The sequence below is a fragment of the Magnolia sinica genome, unplaced genomic scaffold (genome assembly GCF_029962835.1).
Source record: "Magnolia sinica isolate HGM2019 unplaced genomic scaffold, MsV1 ctg311, whole genome shotgun sequence".
Taxonomy (NCBI): domain Eukaryota; kingdom Viridiplantae; phylum Streptophyta; class Magnoliopsida; order Magnoliales; family Magnoliaceae; genus Magnolia; species Magnolia sinica.
Genome location: NW_026682807.1, coordinates 66,990 through 87,917, shown reverse-complemented (window position 1 = coordinate 87,917; position 20,928 = coordinate 66,990).

Below are 20,928 nucleotides of genomic sequence, written 5' to 3'. Positions count from 1 at the left end.
GCCCTGTCCCACCACATCCAAAACAAGTCCCTGCAAATGGCTGCTGGGGTGGCGCTGGAGATGCTGCTGGGGCTGCTGGTGCTCTAGCAGGTGGGTGGCTCCTGTACCTCTGTGGTCGTCGCTGCTGCTGGGAGCTACTGGAGGGGGTCTGCCTCTTCTGACCCCTCCTCTGATCTCTATCGGCCTGCGCGCCAGCCCACTCTGTCTCGTAGATCTGAGCCCTCCACACCACTGCCTGGAAGGTCGGAAGCTCGTGCCCAATCACACGGCCTCGAAGACCGTAACGTAAGCCGCTCTCGAAACGGCGGGCCTTCCGCCCCTCATCATCAACCATATATGGCGCAAACCTCGATAGCGCCACGAAACGAGCCGCGTACTGTGCCACGGCCATGTCTCCCTGCACTAGAGTCTCGAACTCTAGTGCTCTCTGACGTCGAATATGGTTAGGGAAATACTGCTCCTCGAATCGATTTATAAAATCATCTCATGTCCAGACGTAGTCAGGTCCTGCGACGCGGGTAACCGAGGTCCACCAGTGCTCGGCCTCGCCCTGAAAAAGAAACACTGCCAACCGAACTCGCTGCTCGGTCGTACATGACATGGTATCAAAAATCTTCTCCACATCGGAGCGCCACCTCTCAGCTGCTGTCGGATCTGGCTCGCCCTGGAATCGTGGAGGATCAAACTGTCGGAACTCTCGAAGTAGGGCACTCGCACGCTCCTGCTTTGCCTGGGTCGGTGAAACAACCGGGTGTCTGCTCTGCCCCTGAAGTGCGGCCGTCACAGCCTGCAGCATCTGCTGCAACTGAGAAACACTCACGGATACGGTCGGATCTGCATTAGTATCTGGTGGAGGTGCAGCATCCTCAGGATGGGCGGTATGAATCTCTGGTAGAGGAGCGACATCCTCAAGCTGGGCAGCAGGAATCTCTGGTGGTGGAGCAGGGGTCGTAGGTGGTAGTGCGGGAGCCGCAGGTGGTGGAGCTGAAGTCTCAGGTGGTGGTGCGGGAGTCGATCGGATCACTCTCCTGCGCGCCATGTCCTACAGGAAAGAGCGAAGGTGCCTATTAACTTAAAGGCTCGCGAAGGCACGCACATTAAGGGTCTGTAATAAAAGGTCGCTAAGCTATCCGAACTTAAGACTTAATCATTCATAGCAGACATGTAATGTTGTTCTTGGTTATTCCCGAGTTATGCTTTGATACCAACTTCTGTCACGCCCCGAACTCGAAAACCGGGCTCACAAAATTCCCGATTGCCGAATCCGGCGCCGACAGCCTCCGTAGAACCCCATTCTCGGATCCCGACACCCATTTACCAGGTTCCGATCCTGGGATACTACAAGGAGGGTTTCAAATCATTAGTCTGATTCATAATGAGCATAACAAAAGCATAACCCACAAACAATAAGCACAAGAACACCACCACAAAATCCACTATGATCAAAAACTTTTTAGTACAATGCGACAGAAAGGGGAAATACAATGTAACAAAAGAAGCAAAACTCCAGAAGCTCAGCTGCACGCTCCAACTACAGCGAGACTATGGCTGCGGCTGCGTCCTGGCGTCACCTGCACGCATCAATCGTGCATAAGCTTATGGAAAGCTTAGAGGGTGGTGTAAGTGTGTGCGCAATATAAACGTGCTGAAAATGCAAGGTCAGAGTGATGCGGAATCATGGTGATGAGCACATGAATGCAATCAGCCGTACCAAGGCTATGCGGTGCAAGATATGAATGCTATCGGCCATAACACAGCCATGCGATGCGAGATGCAACTCAAGCATGCCAATCCTCATCACGTATCAGTACAGTTCTCATTCTGGATAATCACCGGGGTTCAATACACTCCAAATGGCACTGTCGCTCTCCTAGCCGCACAGCCCAAGTGAGCGTAAGAAACCTCACTATCCGCCTGACCAATAGTCTGCCAATACCTATCCGGCACGTCGATAGCGGACCCATTCGTGAGCTGGTCAAACTCAGCCTAGTATTGCCCCTACCCTCGGGCGAGTAAGGCCACACTCCTTTCCAACTGACCACGACACAGTGGGAGACGCGGCCTCCTGGTATTCGGCCCTCATGCGCTCGTATATCCACTCGGTCTCGACGTTGGAGTCATCCTCTGGTACCATCGGGTTTAGGAATTTTCACCCAGGGACATCTATGGTGCCCGTATGCTAATCAAATATTTCCGGTCTCAATCCCGCCATCCACGATGTGCTGTGGAGGCTATGGCCCCGATGTCGCTAGGGCATACAAGAACTACAATCACACAAATGCAAGTGCATGAATCATACTATCACTCATGCAGCCTCGTATATACCATGCACTTATATGAGGTAACTCCGCCTATCGGGGAGCCCATAAACATTTATCCAAAGGTATATGCTATGATCGGTCATTCCTCACATCAAGCATACATATGGTGCGAATGATCATGAATCATGCATCTATACTAAACATGTAATAAGAGATGGGTTCTAGGTATAATGGAGATGGGCCTAGACGGCCTACTTACCACAAGTTTGGGCCTATCAGAGGGCCTTAGGGAGAGCTATAATGCGGACATTTAACCAACATTATCAATGTGGACGTCAAACCAACATCGCTCCCAAGGAATGGCCTTCCATGAATCACATATTGTAATGGACCTATTTACATCTTATTGGGCCTCGTCCCAACGGCCTTAGGTTCATTAAGTGGGCTGCCTCATATGGGCCTTATATAAGTCAAGTGGGCCGCATCAATGGCCTCATGTACATTGCAATGGGTCATACTCCATGGGCCTTTGAAAACATCACAATGGGTCTCGTAACATGGGCCTTATATATATCAGAGTGGGCCTCGACAACGAGCCACCAATACGTCGAATGGGCCTAATCTCATGGGCCTTATATATATATATATCAAGGTGGGCCTCCCCAACGGCCAGAAATACATCAATATGGCTCCATCACATGGGCCTAGGGCCCACCATAATATTTATTTGAAATCCAACCTATTCATAAGGTCACTTGGACCTTGGGTAAGGCCCACTGAAATGTTTATTTGAAATCCAACTTATTCATAAGGTCACGGGACCAGGGTAGGACCCACTACAATATTTGTTTATCACCCAATCTATTCATAAGGTCACGTGGGCCTAGATAGGGCCCACTGATATTTATTTTTTTTTTCATACAAAATGGGCCCACCGATATTTTTATTTTTTTTATACAACATATTGGGCCACATGGTGAAGGGACCCACCGTAATGTTTATTTTTCATCTAACCTGTTCACAAGGGTCACGTGGTGGAGGAGGGCCCACTGGAACATTTATCAGGCCTCCACCCAGCTTACAAGGTCTCGTAGACCAGGGACCACAGTAACGTTTATTTGCCTTTTGGCGTTGATGAGGCCATCCAAACTTAAGGCCCACCGTGATGTGGTCAACAGATCCAGCCCACCCATTTTGTGTGTCTCACTGGACTAACGGTCCAAACCAAATTTCAGTAACATCCAAGAATCAGGTAGGCCCCACCAAGTGACGTTATATGTGTTGGCATGTCTTCACATGATTTTAAATGGTATGGCCCACCTGAGTTTAGTATAAGGCTGATTTTCGGGGTGGACGTGTGGACCGAGGGTACCCATCGAATGCACGGTGTTGATGATCGAAAGGAGCCAAGGTGGGGCCCACAGCTGGGGCCGTGAGCCCCAGCACGTCCGTCCGTCAGGGAACCCAGCGCAGGCGCTGCCTGCGCGTTCTGCCAGTGGCAGCGGCTGCTGCTGCTGGTTCTTCTTTTTTTTTTTTTTTTTTAAAAACGGGGTTTTTCTGCTGTTTTTCCCAGGTGGGGCCCGCTTTAGTAAGATCCACACCAACCATTGGATTCCTTGGTCCAAGACCGACCCAAGGAGTCCAATATTCGTCCTACTTTTGGCAAATAGAAGGGTCACGGTGGATTTTAAGGGTAATACTACTAGTTCCCATGGTATGGCCCGCCAGAAAATGGGATCAACCTCATTTTTCGGCTCAACGCCTAAAATGAGTTGAGGAACAACATGGACGGCTTGGATCTTACATATACATCAAGGTAGGGCCTGCATGAGTGGCCCACCACTCCCTTTCTTTTTTTTTTTTTAAAATAAGGTAATGTTTGCAACGTCCAGCGTCCAGGGACGCTGGACGATTTACAATTCTTATCATTGTGGTGGGTCCCACGTAGACATGGCCCACCACTATATGTGCATATACTTATAATATATCTTATATTATATATATATATAATACATATTATATTATATATATATTATATATTATATAAAATATACACATATAAATATATACATATATATATACATATATATGTATATAAAGATGCATTGGACCCATCCAAACAGTGGATGGTGTGGATCATCGCCTGTAATAGAGTGGGCCACACCGTCTGATGTAGATGGACGGGGTAGATGTAACACATATTGGTGGGATCCACACCGTTATAAAGAAAGAGAGAAAGAGAGAGATAGAGAAAGACATACGGTGAGATAGAGGAACCCCGCCACTATGGGCCCTCTTGATTAAATCACATACATCCAATTGGGTCCCACCAACAAGTGGGCCCAAAAATTTAAAATAATGGAAAATCACCCACCTTATCTTCCTTCTCCTTGCTCCCTTGGACTCCTTAGCTCCTTACCTTCACTTTTAATGGAGGTTGATGAAAGATGAATGGTTGAGATTGGAGATGAGAGGGTGGGCCACACTTGAAGTTGAGAGAGTGTGTTGGATGTGTGAAATTTCTCATGGGATTTCGAAAAATTGCTAGAGAATGAGAGGGAGAGATAGAAATAATGGGTGGAGGGATGGGTGGAGTGAGGTGATGGAGTGATGGGTTGGGTTGAAAAATTGTAAAGGTGTATGGTTGTTGTTGAAATTTGGAAAAGAGGAGTGGTGAGGTGGAAAGAATGGTGGACTTTTGGAAAAAGAGGGAATGGGTGAAGTACTTGATGTATGAGATGCATTTATGGTTAATTGATGGGACTAATTGTGTAGAGATTCCCTCGAAATCCGCAACACGCGGTGTTTCTTCGGAATAAACGCTGATCGGCATCTTCTTACCTGGGTATCGGTTCGGTGCGCAAGTTACGGCGTTGGAACCGCGGCGACGACGCGATCACCAAGACATAAGTTTCGGATCGAGCCGATGTCAGTGCGCGGGACCTGGCTTAGGATCGTGCGCAAACACCGGATATGGTGCGAAGGTTGCCGAACTGTAACCGGAAGGACCGCGGAAGGTAACGGAATAGTACGGATTAGGACACGGGTCTTACAATAGCGGGACAAACTGAAAATACTGTGGGACAAGTTAGAAAGTTCATTCATCATCCACCAAGATTACAAAGTATGCTATACATCAAAACACTAAATAAATTACAAAGTATACTATTTTTCAGGTATGGAAAACTTGCACTTTCGGTGATTATGCCCAGTTTGTTTGCATCGCCCACACTTTATTGTTTTCGATTCCTCTCCACGCAATGGAATTCTCAGCTTTTGGGGTCTTCCAACTGACCTCCTTTGTCCTGGAGGTTTAATTTGCGCACAGTACTCCTTAAAGCTCACCGAAATTTCTTCCCACCCACTCTTGTCACATACTGGGTACACCGATTCGCTATACGTAACTATGTAATTTTGCACCATGTAGAATGGGGAGCAATATGAGTAATGAGGGAGATTGTAGTTTATACATGCTGACAGGACATGTATACAAGGGTACCCCTTCATGCCAAACTCGCGACATGTACACGAAAACTCACTGAGCTTGACTGTATCATTATAATCTCCCACAACATAGTACTCATCTCGAGAAATAAGATGACAGCGAACATCTCGCGCCTTTTGCACAAGATCCTTTAACTGCTGCTCCGCCCATGGTGTCAATGGCCCTATAAACGATGCTGCAGATTCTCTTCTCTTATAAAACAATTCATGTATCTTCAATCTAACCCCTTCTATCAATTTCGTAACGGGGTATTCGCGTGCTTCTTTAAAGAGGGCATTGACACACTCGAAAATGTTTGTAGTAACTAAGTTGAATCTTTTTCCTGGAAAGTATGAAGATGCCCATCTCTCGTATCCGATTTCTGTCAGCCATGCATGTACTGCGGGGTTGGCCATTTCGATATCATGCATTAATTTTTCGAATTCAGCCACCCTACATGTCTTCACTGCCCGCCAGAAGTACACCTCCAATGACTTGTCTTTAAAGGTGTCCACCAAGTTTCTGTAGACATGATATGCGCAGTAGCCATGAATTGCACGTGGGAAGACATGGGGTACCTCTTTCAGTAAACCTTTATGTCTATCGGATATAATCACAAGATCCTCCAGAGACCCTATCGCATCGCTAAGGTAAGTAAGGAACCAATTCCAACTGCTACCGTTCTCTGATTTCCCGATGTCAAATGCAACTGGAAATATATGATTGTCCCCATCTAAGGCTGTGGCGATGAATAGAACATCCTTGTATTTTTCCTTTAAGTGTGTCCCGTCAATGGCTAATACCCTCCGCAATGATTTTTGAAAACTTCTAACGCATTGTCCGAGCACAACAAAACATCTTTCGAACCTGAAAGTCTCTTTGTTAATATGCAGGGCAGTCATTGTCCCTGGGTTGACTATCCTCAATTCATGTAAATACAAGGGGAGTTGATTGTAGGAGTCTTCATAAGACCCCATCACCTGATTGATTGCAAGCTCCTTAGCTGCCCATGCCTTCCTATAATTGATAACAATATTATACTTCTCTTATATGGCGAAGATAATATCACGTGGCCTCAACCCTAGGCGTTGCTCTATGCGGCTAACAACCAAATCACATGCTAACTTACTGCTTGCTTGCCGGTGATCGCTCATCATCCATGACATGCCACACGTGTGATTTGGCGTATAAGTCCGTATCTTGAAAATTCCTGAATCACCCACGCGTGATGCATGAACCCTCCATTCGCATCTTTCTTCGAAGCATACAACTGTAAATCTCCTAGAATTTGAGTACAGTACCCTGTACTGAAATTTATTTTGAAGGGCAAATTGGCTCAAAACATGCTGACACCGACTCTTGTCCTTAAATGTTTGCTCAACGGCTATCTCAGTCGATTCACTCAACGAATCCGTATATTCCAGCATTGCTGCATTAGTGAATGCAGCATCATTAAACGGCACAGGAACTTGATGGGTGTTGAAGTTTGATGTTTCGGGAAGGTCTGGATGCGGGATGTTGCTTTCAGGATTGATGTATCTTCGGGCTGTGGATGATAACGGCAGATCTGCTATTGTTGCTAGAGGCGGTGCCATGTAATTACAAATGAGGTCAAGGTCACGTGCACCGCAGACTTGGGTACTCACAAATTTTGATGTTTGGGGCGGCTCGGACAGTTGATCATTTGTTCCTACTACTTGTAATGGATTTGGCTTATATTCAAATTCTCCATTCTCTTCTGCCACACTGTCAATGTGTATTGTCATATTAATGTGTTAGATTGTCTCGATGACTAAAGGGATGAACTTTTTCGAATGCTCCAACTGTGTTGCCAGGAACACTTTGACATCATCGTCGTCCTCAAGTATGGTTGGAGGGATTAATTTATTAGAGCAGGGATACAAAACTTTCATCTGAATATCACAATCTGTTGGTGTTCTCTTAATAATCCTGTACATTTTAGATAGAAGTTCCTCGTACGTAGTATCAACATCTAGCGAAATAGTTTTCGTACTTCCACTCGTGTACGTCCATTGCTTGTTTTCACATTCTAACTCCCCGCTATAGCAACAGATGATTCTCGTAGCCATTATCTGCATAATTCAATACAATGATAAATTATCAATAAATTGTTAAACAACGGAAGCTTCCCATAAGACAAAACTCAATTAAATAATAGAAGACCAAAAACTCGCTTTCCCTTATAGATGAGAATGATACAAAGCTTAAGGAAATAAAGAGTAAGCAACGCGTTAAATTTTCACGTAAACAACCAGAGCTTATATGGATTAGGCCTTCTACGAATGATTTCGTATCGTATTTTATTAAATTGAGTAAGGCAATCTAACATGACATTGAGCGGGGAAAACTGGAAAAATGAGCGAGACAACGTACAATTAAGTAGGGCAAATATGAAATTCAGCGGGGGGGTAAGCATGAGATTCAGCAGGGCAAACATGAAATTGAGCGAAATGGAATTCAGCAAGCATAGCATGTAATTAAGTGGGGCAAACTATTAATTAAGCTATGCAAGCAAACATTAAATCAAGTGTATGTAATCCCCATCAACTTGCATTAAATTGACCATAACTAGCATCAAATAAGTCCATCAATAAATTCATTGAGCTAGCATCAAATAAACAACCAGAGCTCATACATTGAAAATATGAGCGGGGCAAGCTAGAAATTGAGCTGGGGAAACATGGAATTGAGCTAGGCAAACATGAAACTCAGCGGGGTAAACTAGAAAATCAGCGGGGCAAACTCAAATTGAGCGGGACAAACTAGAAATGGAGTGAGGCAAACTACAAAATTCAACAGGAAAATCCAAGAAATCAGCCAGGCAAATAGAAAATTGAGCGGGACAAACTATAAATTCAGCTATGTAAGCAAACATTAAATCGAGCGAGCGTCGCATGATATTGAGCTGGGCAAATGATATTTCGAGCGAGCATAGTATGATATTGAGCTGGGCAAACATTAAATCGAGTGAGCATAGTATGATATTCAGTGGGGCAAACATTAAATCGAGCGAGCATAACATCATATTCAGCGGGGCAAACATTAAATCGAGCCGGCATAGCATGATATTGAGCGGGGCAAAAATTAAATTGAGTGAGCATAGCATGATATTGAGCTAGGCAAACATTAAATTGAGCAATCCTAGCATGAAATTTATCGAGGCAAACATTAAATTGACCTTATCTATCATGAAATTAAGCTGGGCAAATATTAAATTGAGCGATACTAGCATGAAATTTATCAAGGCAAACATTAAATTGAACTTATCTTATCTACCATGAAATTAGGCTGGGCAAACATTAAATTGAGTGATCCTGGCATGAAATTTATCGAGGCAAACATTAAATTGACCTTATCTTACCTACCATGAAATTAAGTTGGGCAAACATAAAATTGAGCAATCCTAGCATGAAATTGAGCAGGGTAAACATGAAATTCAGCGAGCATAGCATGAGATCGAGTGAGCTCTAACATGGAATTGAGTGAGCTTCAAATGGAATTGAGCGAGTTCTACATGGATTGGACCGATCAGCACATAAAATTAACTAAGCCTAACACATGAAATTGAGTAAGCCTAATACATGGAATTGACCAAACTTCGCATGCAATGCACGTGTACGAGCCGAGCATTTTTTAAAAATATCTGTACCACCGACTACCGTAGTACAGGTCAAATGTAGGTTGAAGAGAGGTGCTTTGGAGTGAGGGAATATTTTCAACCTTCTCAAGGATTACAAATGCAGCCACTTCATGGGATTTCATGTAACCCTAGCAAAGAAAGAAAATGGCAAATGTAGAATGATGATATTTACATGATTCACTAAGATTTGATAAGGAAAATGAGAAGAATAACCTCCATGCGTCGGTTTATCGTTGAAAAGGAGTGAAAGACTGTTATTTTGAGAAGGGAGTGAAAGCAACAGGAGTGAAAGAATGGAGTAACATATTAAAGGAAAGGAAACGGATTGGCTACTCACCCTGCCACCAGCCAATGGCTGTGGTCGGTGGTCTGTGAGCCCCACCATGATGTATGTGTTTCATCCATTCCGTTCATCCATTTTTTCAGTTCATTTTAGTCCTTGTTCCAAAAAATGAGAGGGATATAAATCTCAGGTGGACCACACAACAAGAAGATAATATTGATTGGATATTGACAATTAAATTTCTCCTAAGGCCCAATGAACTGTTTAATTGACATCTAATCTGTTGATTAGTTCATACAGGCATAGATGAAGGGAAAAAACAAAAATCAAGTTCATCCAAAATTTTTATGGCCCTCTAATGGTTTCTAGTGGTTGACGCTCATTCAACACTGTTTCCTATAACGTGGTACACTTGAGATTTGGATATACCTCATTTTTGGTCTCATACCATAAAATGATGTGGAAAAATATATGGACGCATGGATGAAAAGCATACATCATGGTGGGGCTCACAGAACACCGACCGTCCGCCATTAGCTGGTGGCAGTGGGAGTACCGAATCCGTTTCCGTCAAGAGGAGGGGTATTTTCGTCCTAATATTCCGACTCCGTACGAGGAGGTCCAACTGCGTATTCTAAGTTTGTATTGCTTCAAAAAAACCACTGGATAAAAGGTGGGGTCCACAGTCGTAAATTTCTCAATGTTAGTGAGGAAAGACGGCAAGGTACCGCAAGTTGCGGTACATTGGCCAGGAGTTGGCAATTTCTAGCAGCTCCCATCATTTCATCTTAACAACAGATGCATGGTTAGAAGACTTGGGGTCTCAACCCGACCGCTGAATAAGCCCGACTCACCCAAGTCAAGGGTGTCTCATGGTATTAAACTAGGTTAGGATCTGATCGAGTCGGTCCAGTTCCAGTCGAGTCACTTAACTCAGTAAAGTCATATCATATAGCAATTAGGGGTGTACACTGAGTCGAACTGAGTCGAGTTGTCCTCATCTCAACTCGGCTCGGCCATTAGCTGACCGTAGCTCGAACTCGGCTTGGCTCAACTTGGATCTCGAGCCTGACTGGCAGCTCGGCTCAGTTTAGTCAACAACTCCAGCCAATTCAAGCCAAAATCAATCATATGTAGCATTTTCACAAACATATGCAGTGCACTTTTAATCTCTCATTGAATGTAAAATAGCAATAGGTGTTTACAAGTATTCCATCAAGCACCGTATAGGCAACATCAAAATTAAGGAAAAATTGTATTTGTTTCATATACATACCTACCTTACCACTAGCCGACACTTTATTGAGTCATTTTATCGAATACTTGGTTAGCAACATCAATATTAGCTTAACCGAGTCACCGAACTAGTTTGATCTGAGTTCAATTCGAGTTGGGGTTTGATCCAAGTCAAGTCGAGCCTAAGCAACCTCAAACTTGGTTCGAAATTTTTTCAAGCTCAAAAAATCATTTCGACTCAGCTCGAACTCAACTTCGAACGGAGCCGAATCGAGCTTTTACAAGTCGAGTCAAGCGAGCTAACCAAGCTAACTCAGTTCATGTACACCCCTAGTCACAATTGATCATGTGGTCACAATGGACTATAATGGACAATTTAAATACATTGGCTTTAAAATTGTGTGCGAGTGAGTGTGTGTGTGTGTGTGTGTGTCTATATATATATATATATATATATATATATATATATATATATATATAAAGTTAGATGAGTCTAATTTGAGTAAAGAAGAAATAGAAAATCAAACCATATATAAATGAGTTTAATTTTTAGGATGTTTGAGGACTATATAGAAAATCGTTAAATTTAAACATCTAATGCTTTAAAATTTTTAATGATTTTTTTTTCTGAAAATAAAAATGGAAAAAAAAATATTTATATGATGGAAATTAAGTTGGTGATGAATTATAAAAATCAAACATCAATTAGAAATGCTAAAAACATTTCAAGTTACATATCTATTAAATTTTCAAATTTTTGCAACCACAAAGTTATGTTAGTGGATCGGGAATCACTTGATGGGGTATGTATTGAATTCAATCACTAATAAATAGGAATTGCTTAACTCTTATTTTGTACAAAAGTTGCAAAAAATAAAATATATTTTTTAAGTACTTAAGGAACATATTTTCTTTTCATTGCAAAATAGGTCTTTACATAGATAGACCAAAAACACCAACCTTCATAATTAAACTTAATGATTTTCTATAAATTATTTGTAGTTGTCATAGAAAAATACCAACACATAGTCAATGTAGTGAGCCTAAAACATTAAAAAAAAAAAGTCAAATCAAAATAAAAGATAAGATGCATAATGATTTACGTGGTTTGGGAATATACATACTCAACGGAGAAGAAATATAGAACTTTCTTCTTCACTAGAAATAAGTGAAACAGAAATATAAGACTTACTTCTCTCTCACTCGTATAAGGAATCTTACACCGTATATTCTAAAAGATGAAATAATGGAACACCTCTCTAACTATAACCCCTCACTTTTATATAAACCACTTGGTGACAAATTTTAAAGAAATTAGGCCTTTACCATACCGAATGTTCATACATACATGTAAAAAGGAGAGAGAGAGAGAGAGAGAGAGAGAGAGAGAGAGAGAGAGAGACTCTCACTAGAAGACGTTCTCATGTCTCTACTACCACAATAACAACTATAAGTCCCATTGCATTATTACATATATCTAAAACAAGATGATGATAACAACAACAACAACAACAATTTTCAAAATAATATCGAAAATATTTCAAAGATATACTTAAATTTCAAATTCTTTCTTTTTCTATGCATGCAACATAATTTTAAATACATGTATTTGGGCTGGAAATGATAGGTTAGGTTTTTAAGATTTTGCCTGAGTCAACTAAGGGGCTAAGAAAGTGTGGGTTGTGTTAGACTTGTACTGTCTAAAAATGTGAGGGTGAGGGCATCATCAAGGCTAGAAAACATGGGCAAGGCATTCGGGATATATGTTAGAGATCTAACATGGCTGATGAACGTGTGAGGCACTTCAACACTAGCCATGGAGCCTGTTAGAGATCTAACAGTGCTTGATTACATCAGCCCATTCAATATACTCTAAGGGCGTGTTTGGATTCACGGCCCAAGTAGTATTGCATGTGTTATGAGTTGGGTCGTACGTTATCCAATGTTTGAATAGAAATTAAAAGCGGTCATGGACGACAGACTCGAGTACGTCGCCGAACCGCATTTCAATAACCACGCATTATCTCGTGTCAGTAAGCAACGCATCGTGCAGTCATTGCACTGCACCACCCTGTGGCGGAAAAATAAAGATGGTAGCTTTCAGTCCTGCGGACCATCAACGCACATACTCCATCTTGAAACGCAGATACTCCTTCCCTCATCCATTCCCATCTACCTTACTGACTATCCTGCTTGAGAATATAATTTTCGATACAGAAGATCCAAGACATGGGAAGCTTTCATGTGGTCCTCTTTGTTCTCTGCGAACGTTATTTGCTCATCTAAGGATCGGTAGATCAACGCGTCACCACGTTGTTGCCCTAATTCCATCACCGTGAAACTGCTACAACAATCTTCTCATACATTCAGTGGTATCCAGGTATTGCAGACAGGTATTTTTTTTAGTGGTTATACATGTAATGGAATGCCATTGCGTTATTGGGGAAGAGAGGATCTACAAACACCGTGTGATCGATCTGATCCCTTGCATGTTGGTCTTCCTTATCTCAGTGTATACCACGATACACCCTATGAGTTGCAGTCGTATCTCTATGGGTGTTGGACCAAGATTTTCTCTCCCTCTACTATGCGGGCAACCCACGTAGTACATCTAGAATAGCATTTTACAGTCTACTGTACCACCATGACATTTCTGCAAATCTGGAGAATATCCCGTTGATGGATTCACCTCCAGATACTTGTGACATGACTTGTGCATGTCAATGTGACTGGGAGTAATGATCTTCTTCCCCAGTCAAAACCATATCAGGAATGACTATATAAAAAACATTTCTTTGAGCGAAGGAAGAACCACCTTCCATTCCTTGTGAAATTCTTTGGGGTTTCCTCTAAATCGCAGGTGTTGAAGGACAGAGGATGTAAGATTCCAATCTCAACGTCATGACATTTGTAAATGATCATCACTGTTATTCATTTTTTACATTTTGCACGCAGCACATAAGAAGATATTCTTTGGGATTAATGCTAAGAAATTATGTCTGTAAAGTTGAACTTTTTAATATTTTCATTTATTTTAAAATGAATATCCACATCATGCGTGATAGTTACTTCAATAATACTGCGTGTATTTCCATCTAGCATCGTGAAACATACATTGTTGTCGGGACTAACTGTAGCCCTATCCTGCAGTCCAGCCTTGCAAGAGTTTTGACCCTCAAAGTTACAAGTACTTATCATTTGAAACTATTAACAGGTGCGTGGTATACTTGTCAGTTTATGCTAAACCTGATGTAACTATGAGAATATTGATTTTCTTCTATAGTTATTGCATTCTTTCTGTGTGTTGCCCGATTACTATTTCATATTTTGAATAAATTAGCATATCATCTTAACTTCTGTGACGTTTGATCCATGAATGATTATTACTATCTTCAAGGAAATGTATATTGTGTAAAAGATACATTATTTGTAAAATTCTGTTATGAGTATTATTACAAACAGTGTTTAGGCATTGTTGTACATTTGAAATTTTTCTGTTATCGAAAATATTACAAGCAGGTAACTTGAAAAAGTAACAGGTCAGAACACATATCACTCATGGGGTCTCACAGTGATGACTCTAGCAGGGAGGACTCATCCAATAGTGATTAGAATAAAACAGAAATTGCAGCAGCATTAACCACAATTGCAACCTTTGCATGTGTTACAGGAGCTGCTGAATAATATCGTCGATATTGGAGAAAGTCTTTGCCTCAAGATTGTTATAAAAGTATAAATAGATTTATTTATGAAATCATAAAGAAGAGCGACATAGACTGTCTTACACAGCTACAAATGGGTCGTGATAAGTTCTTTCAGCTATGTTCTTTGTTAAGAGATAGGAATTTGCTGTCTGATACAAGGAGATGTAGTTTAGAGGAACAAGTCGTTATGTTCCTTCATACTATTAGCCACAACATGCGTAACCGTGTCATTGGTAATTGGTTTGCATGGTCTGGTGAAACCGTGAGTCAACATTTCAATAGAGTTCTTGATGCTGTAGTAGGCCTATATTCGGAATACGTAAAGTTTTTCGGATTACATACACCGAAAGAGATATCTAATAATCTAATGTGGAACCCTTATTTTCAGGTAATACAATAAACAAAATGTGCATTTATAATACATTTAAATTGTTGTTTATGTAATATAAACCTAAAAATCAGCTTAACGTTTCTCGTAGGACTGCATTGAGGCACTTAATGGCGCCCACATACCGTCCTATTTGCCGAAAGAAGCATCAAGAACCTTTCGAAATTGAAAAGGTTTTTTATCCCAAAATGTAATGATAACTTATACGTTCGATATGAAATTCATGTATGTGCTAGCGGGTTGGGATGGTTCTGCCTTCGATGCTCGTGTTTTGTAAAATGCATTAACTCGTTGCTCTAATTATTTTCTCGTGCCTCATGGTAAGGAATACCTGTTGCAAGTTTGATATAAATACGTTGCATGCAATGTGGCTAGTGCTTAATATTTATATATTGCTTTCGTAGGAAAATACTATGTTGTCGATGAGGGATATGCCTATTCTCCAGGATTTATAGCAACTTATCGAGGTGTATGATATCATTTGAATGAATTTCGTACTGGGAGGAAGCCTGCTAATAAGAAAAAATTCTTCAATTTTCGTCATACTCAATTACGGAATGTAATTGAACGTTGTTTCGGACTTTTAAAAGGACGATTTCCTATACTGCGTATAGCACCACAATTCAAATTTAAAATGCAAGTAAAAATTGTTATAGATTTCTGTGTTATGCACAACTTCATCGGTGTTAGTGGTGAAGATGGATTTTCAAAAATAATAGAGGATACTGGAGATAGTATGGAGGAAATTTCGTCATCTCCTATAGATGTATCTATTACAGAGGAGGAGCGCGCAATGTCTACTGTGACAGACCGTGCGAGAGAGGAATGGATAAAAAAGAGGGATGAGATTGCGGAGAGGATGTAGAATGACAACCTTCCTCGAACGCGACAACGACATTAATTTTCTTTTTTCAATCACTGTTTTATGCTGTTATTGTAATAGCAGTACTGTATGTTTGGATAATTTTATCTTCAATGTGTGATGTTGGGGTGTTTGTTTCATAACATTTTCTGACTCTTTATATGGATTATATAATATGTGAGCACTTAGTTTAAATGTTACTGCCCCTTTCGATATTATCATCTGCTTGGATCTGTCTAAGCCTGTAATTTACGTCTCTATATTTGGATCATGATATTGTATTTCGATTGACTATTACTGTAACGTAGGTAAGATGAATTTCCTTTGAAGCTCGTACAAGGCAGGGAAAGATAAGAATGAGACTGCCTCCCCCTCCAAAAGTACAGCTTCACCCAAGAAGATTGTCGCATCAACGAACACTATATTCAGTACCTTGACAAAGACAAGCTCGATGACACTTCAAAAAGCTCAACCCTCCATATCTCCGAGTGCCCGCACTTGAAAAACCAGAGAATCTAAGAAAATAGCGGGCATTCAGTGGGGCGATCCAATGGATAATGCATTGGTTGATGCATTAGTTGAGCAAGTCAATCTGGGTCGTAAAAGTGATATTGGTTTTAAGCTCGAAGCCTATAAGGCAACCATCACTGATATTTTCAACAGATGTGGGGTGAAGTTAGAGAATAAGCATATTTCTAATTGTCTTCGAATGTTAAAAAAAATTTATTAGGTAGTTCGGGATATGCTAAATGCCAATGGATTCGGGTGGGATGCAAGCCTCAGTATGGTGGTGGCAACAGATGATGTTTGGGATGACTATATTTTGGTAAGTGAGATAAGCATTTCAATCACCCCAATGTTTGTCCCTATAATACACCTTTATCGTGCAATTGTTACTATGTATAGCTGATAAATAATCTTCAGAGTTGCTTATATACACATATGATTATTTTGTAGTCTCATCCATATGCCGAGAGAGTGCGTGGCAAACACATCGACCGCTATAATGATTTGTCATATTTATTTGGTAATGATTGTACACACAGTGCATTTGCCAGGACAACGTACTCATCTCATCTTTCCGACAAACGGCGCGGCAGAGATGAAATCGATTCTAATGACATGTCTGATGATAATGGATCTAGAACTGTTCACCTATCCTCGGATGAGGATGATCACCATGTAAGTGGTGCGCCATTTCATTCTAATAAAGGATCACAACAGCGGTCAAAGAGGATCCACAAAGGCTCTATGGAGACCTCGTATGGCTCTAGAAATAGCCAAAGCACTGCTACTGGCATATCCCGAGGAAGAAAGGGAAAGCCAAGTGATCACATAGGTGATAGAATGGGAAAAATGGCAGAGGCCGTCAAGACCCTTGCCACAACAATGGCACAGGGCAAAACTATGACCCGACTACAAAAGTTGTTGGACATATTAGAGGAGGTAAATGGTCTGAGCCACGAAGATCAGGTCCGCGCAGCTAGGTTGATGCAAGAAGATATTGTTAGCGCAGGTTTTTTAATCAAAATGGAGCATGAGAGGCACAAGGAGTGGGTCCAAGAGCTCCTAGACCTCAATCCGCCTGTCTGAAACTATTCTGCTTAGCTGGAATTGAAAACTTTAACAACTGAAGTCTTTTTTTTTTAATTTGTTTTTATTTTTTATTTTCAAGTAGAGTGTGCATGGATATTTGGGTGCTAGATGAGCATCCAACATGCTGCTGGTTGGACTTACTACAAACTATTCTTAATGATGGTCATACCATCATTGATATACCTATGTGGATAATCAGTTTCCTCTATTATCTAACGTGAAACAGGGTTGGTATTTTTCTCATTAGTGCAGGTACAACATGGGAATTTGCTTCTGAATCAATGCATAAAATGCATTTGTGATGTTTACAATGTTACTATTATTTGATTGCTCTAAGATGTTCAGTTTGTTTCAATTTGTGATGTTTACACTATTGTGGTTATTTGATTGCTCTGAGATGTTCAGTTTGTTTCAATTTGTGATGTTTACACTATTATGGTTATTTGATTGCTCTGAGATGTTCAGCTGGTTTCAATACAGGGTGCTATGTTTGTTTAAAAGTCCAGATTTCTACAATTTAACGATTGTTTGTCTCTTTATGATAACAATGCCCTCTCTTGATTATTGAACTTGTACACATTTTATAGCAGTAAGCAAGGTACGTATAAATCAACTACAGCAGCAAAAATTCAGATTTCACATTGACATGGAATTCGAATGTCGAGTTATTGTATGATTGTGAAATATTGAGGTGAGACTACGAATGTATAACTATCGGAAAAATTTCCATGACTGCTTATAGGAAATATCACCCAAATAGTAATTTTTAAAATCATTTTTTTGGATATTGATCTGTTTATATATGCCACAGTCAGCTTACTGCTTGAGAATGTTTGACGATTTTAATATCCCCTATTTTATATAGGGAATCATGAAGAAATATTATGTGGTATTTGAGAGAAGAGTTCCAGGCCTTTATGACAATTGGGAGGATGCAAAGGCGCAGGTGGATCGATATTCAGGATGTAGACATCAGTCATACAAATCATTCGAGGAGGTCGCAACTGCTTGGCTCAACTTTCAAGTATGTTATATGCTTAATAATTCTGGATCCACGAACCATCTGTGGTTTCTTTATCCTGACTTTTTGTTAATAAAATCACTCATCATTAAGATCTGAGATTACTTTTTTTTAAAAAAATAAAAATTCAAGCCCGATAATTTTATCTTAAAATTCATTGTAGGCCATACAACATAATTTTCGCAGTGAGGGACCTTTCAGGAGTCGAGAGACTGAATCTTCATGCACTCATTATCCGGCTTTAGATGAAGAACAGATTGATGAGCTGCATTTCTCTGTTGCTGCCATTCCGAATGTGAAAGGAGATGACAAGCCTTCGGCTGATGGTTCTCCAATATTGAAAGTTCTGATAGGGGGTTAGTAATATATGTGGTGCTCAGATGGATTATATCAAAATTCATCTCATAGGGGAGGTCTGCAGCGTAATAGGCCTGCTGAAGGAAGCATTTTAAATGAATAAAGGAGATGTCTGTCCCTGCTTTATATCTCTAATACTGCTACTTTGTTTTAAATTCTATTTATGATGTAAGACTGAGTTGCCTATGAATAGTTTTTACATTTTTTTTATTTAGTTATATATTCACGAAATCATTTTCAATTTCGTTCTGTTTTCATTTCACAAAAGAAATGAACCATCCAGTCTGTGGACCCCACCACACACTTTCCTATTTGAAATGTACAGTGACTACAGGTCTTGGTCCAGTTCATTATATCCACAGTGCTGCGATATTGAGAGGGCCATTAATCACAGCTGGACCACGACCGTGGACTTGAATAAGGAAGGTTGGATATCCACCGTTGAAAACCCTCGGATAGGGCTATGTATCACATATTGACCACGTTCATTTGTTTAACGGTGATTGGATATCCACCATTGAAAACCCCTTGCGAGGGTTATAAATCAAGGGTAGACCACACCACAAAAGTGACGATGGTTGGATATCCACCATATGTTACTTTTGAAAGGATTAGAAATCGCAAGTGGACTAAGCCACATGACATCATTTACGTTTGGAATCCCCGAACGCATATCATGGTGGGTCCCACATACTGTTTGGACCTGATATTGACAAAGAACGCTGATATATATATGTGTGTGTGTGTGTATATATATATACGTGAACTAAATTACAATATATATGTGTGTGTGTGTGTATGTGTGTGTGTGTGTGTATATATGTACGTGTACTAAATTATAATGCAACACAATACTATACGTGAATCCAAACACACCCTAAAGGATAGCTGATGGACCATCAAGTACGTGTACTTTGTAATGGATGGTAATGATAGAATCAATAGATAAATGAACATCGTTCACATCATTTCAGACTGTCCACTTCTGTGGACCCCACCATAATGGTTACATCAAATCCAACCCATGTATAGGTACAGCCTTCGATTTTAGACCATGGGGCCGAAAATCAACCCAATCAGAAACACAGGTGGGCCATACCATGAAACAGTTTGAAGGGCCACCCTGCCAATAAAACCTTCTCCACTGTTTGTGGGGCACACCCGGTTGCGCATATGACATCCAATCTATTCATCTCAACACATCTGACCAGGAAAAATGGGCATAGCGAACATCACACCTTTTCAAAATCCAGGTGGGCAACACAAAGTGATTTGAAATATTTTAAATGTGATTTTACACTTCCCTTTGGGGTAGGCCACTGAAATGCCTGATTGGCCTGAATTTTAGGCTCTAGGGTGAAATTAAGGTGGTGCACCTGATGAATGGAATGGATTTCATGCACACATCATGGTGGGCACCACAGGTGCAATAGTGTTGATAATGTGATGGGGCCTAAAGGGAGAATGACAATGCCTTCATAGTGCGGAACACAAGCAATTTTCTGTTAACTAATCAAAGTTTATTAATCTAGCATATGGAATCTTTACTTTAATGATCAATGGTCAAGATTTAATTATGAGTTGATAGTGGCTCAACGGAGATATTGCCTAACAAGAAAATGATTTCTATATCAAATGTGAGTAGTGCTTTTGCAATCATCTCAACAGGTGTGATATTTTATTTTCTTTAAATTTATATAATTTGAATATTTTCTGTTTCTTTATTTTTAACATTATGATTTAAAAAGAAAAAAGAAAAAAGAAAAAAAGAGAGAGAGATTTATTCTCTAATAATACATGCTAAGGTACCACTATATAATTGGGACTTTATTCATTAGAATTGTTTCTTCTTCTTTTTTTAAATGAACCAAACTGTGTATATAAGTAGGAATCCCTTTTGAACGGAGATGCCAAAAAGATTACTAGAATGAATGTTTTAACCCTTTGATTACGGAAAGGTTATGATCATCGTCCATTTTCAAAGCAAAGAAAAGGCCCAACATTCGGGCGAACAACAACGATTATTAGAAGACAATGCAAACGATTATTAGAAGACAATGCAAATTCAAAGGGAG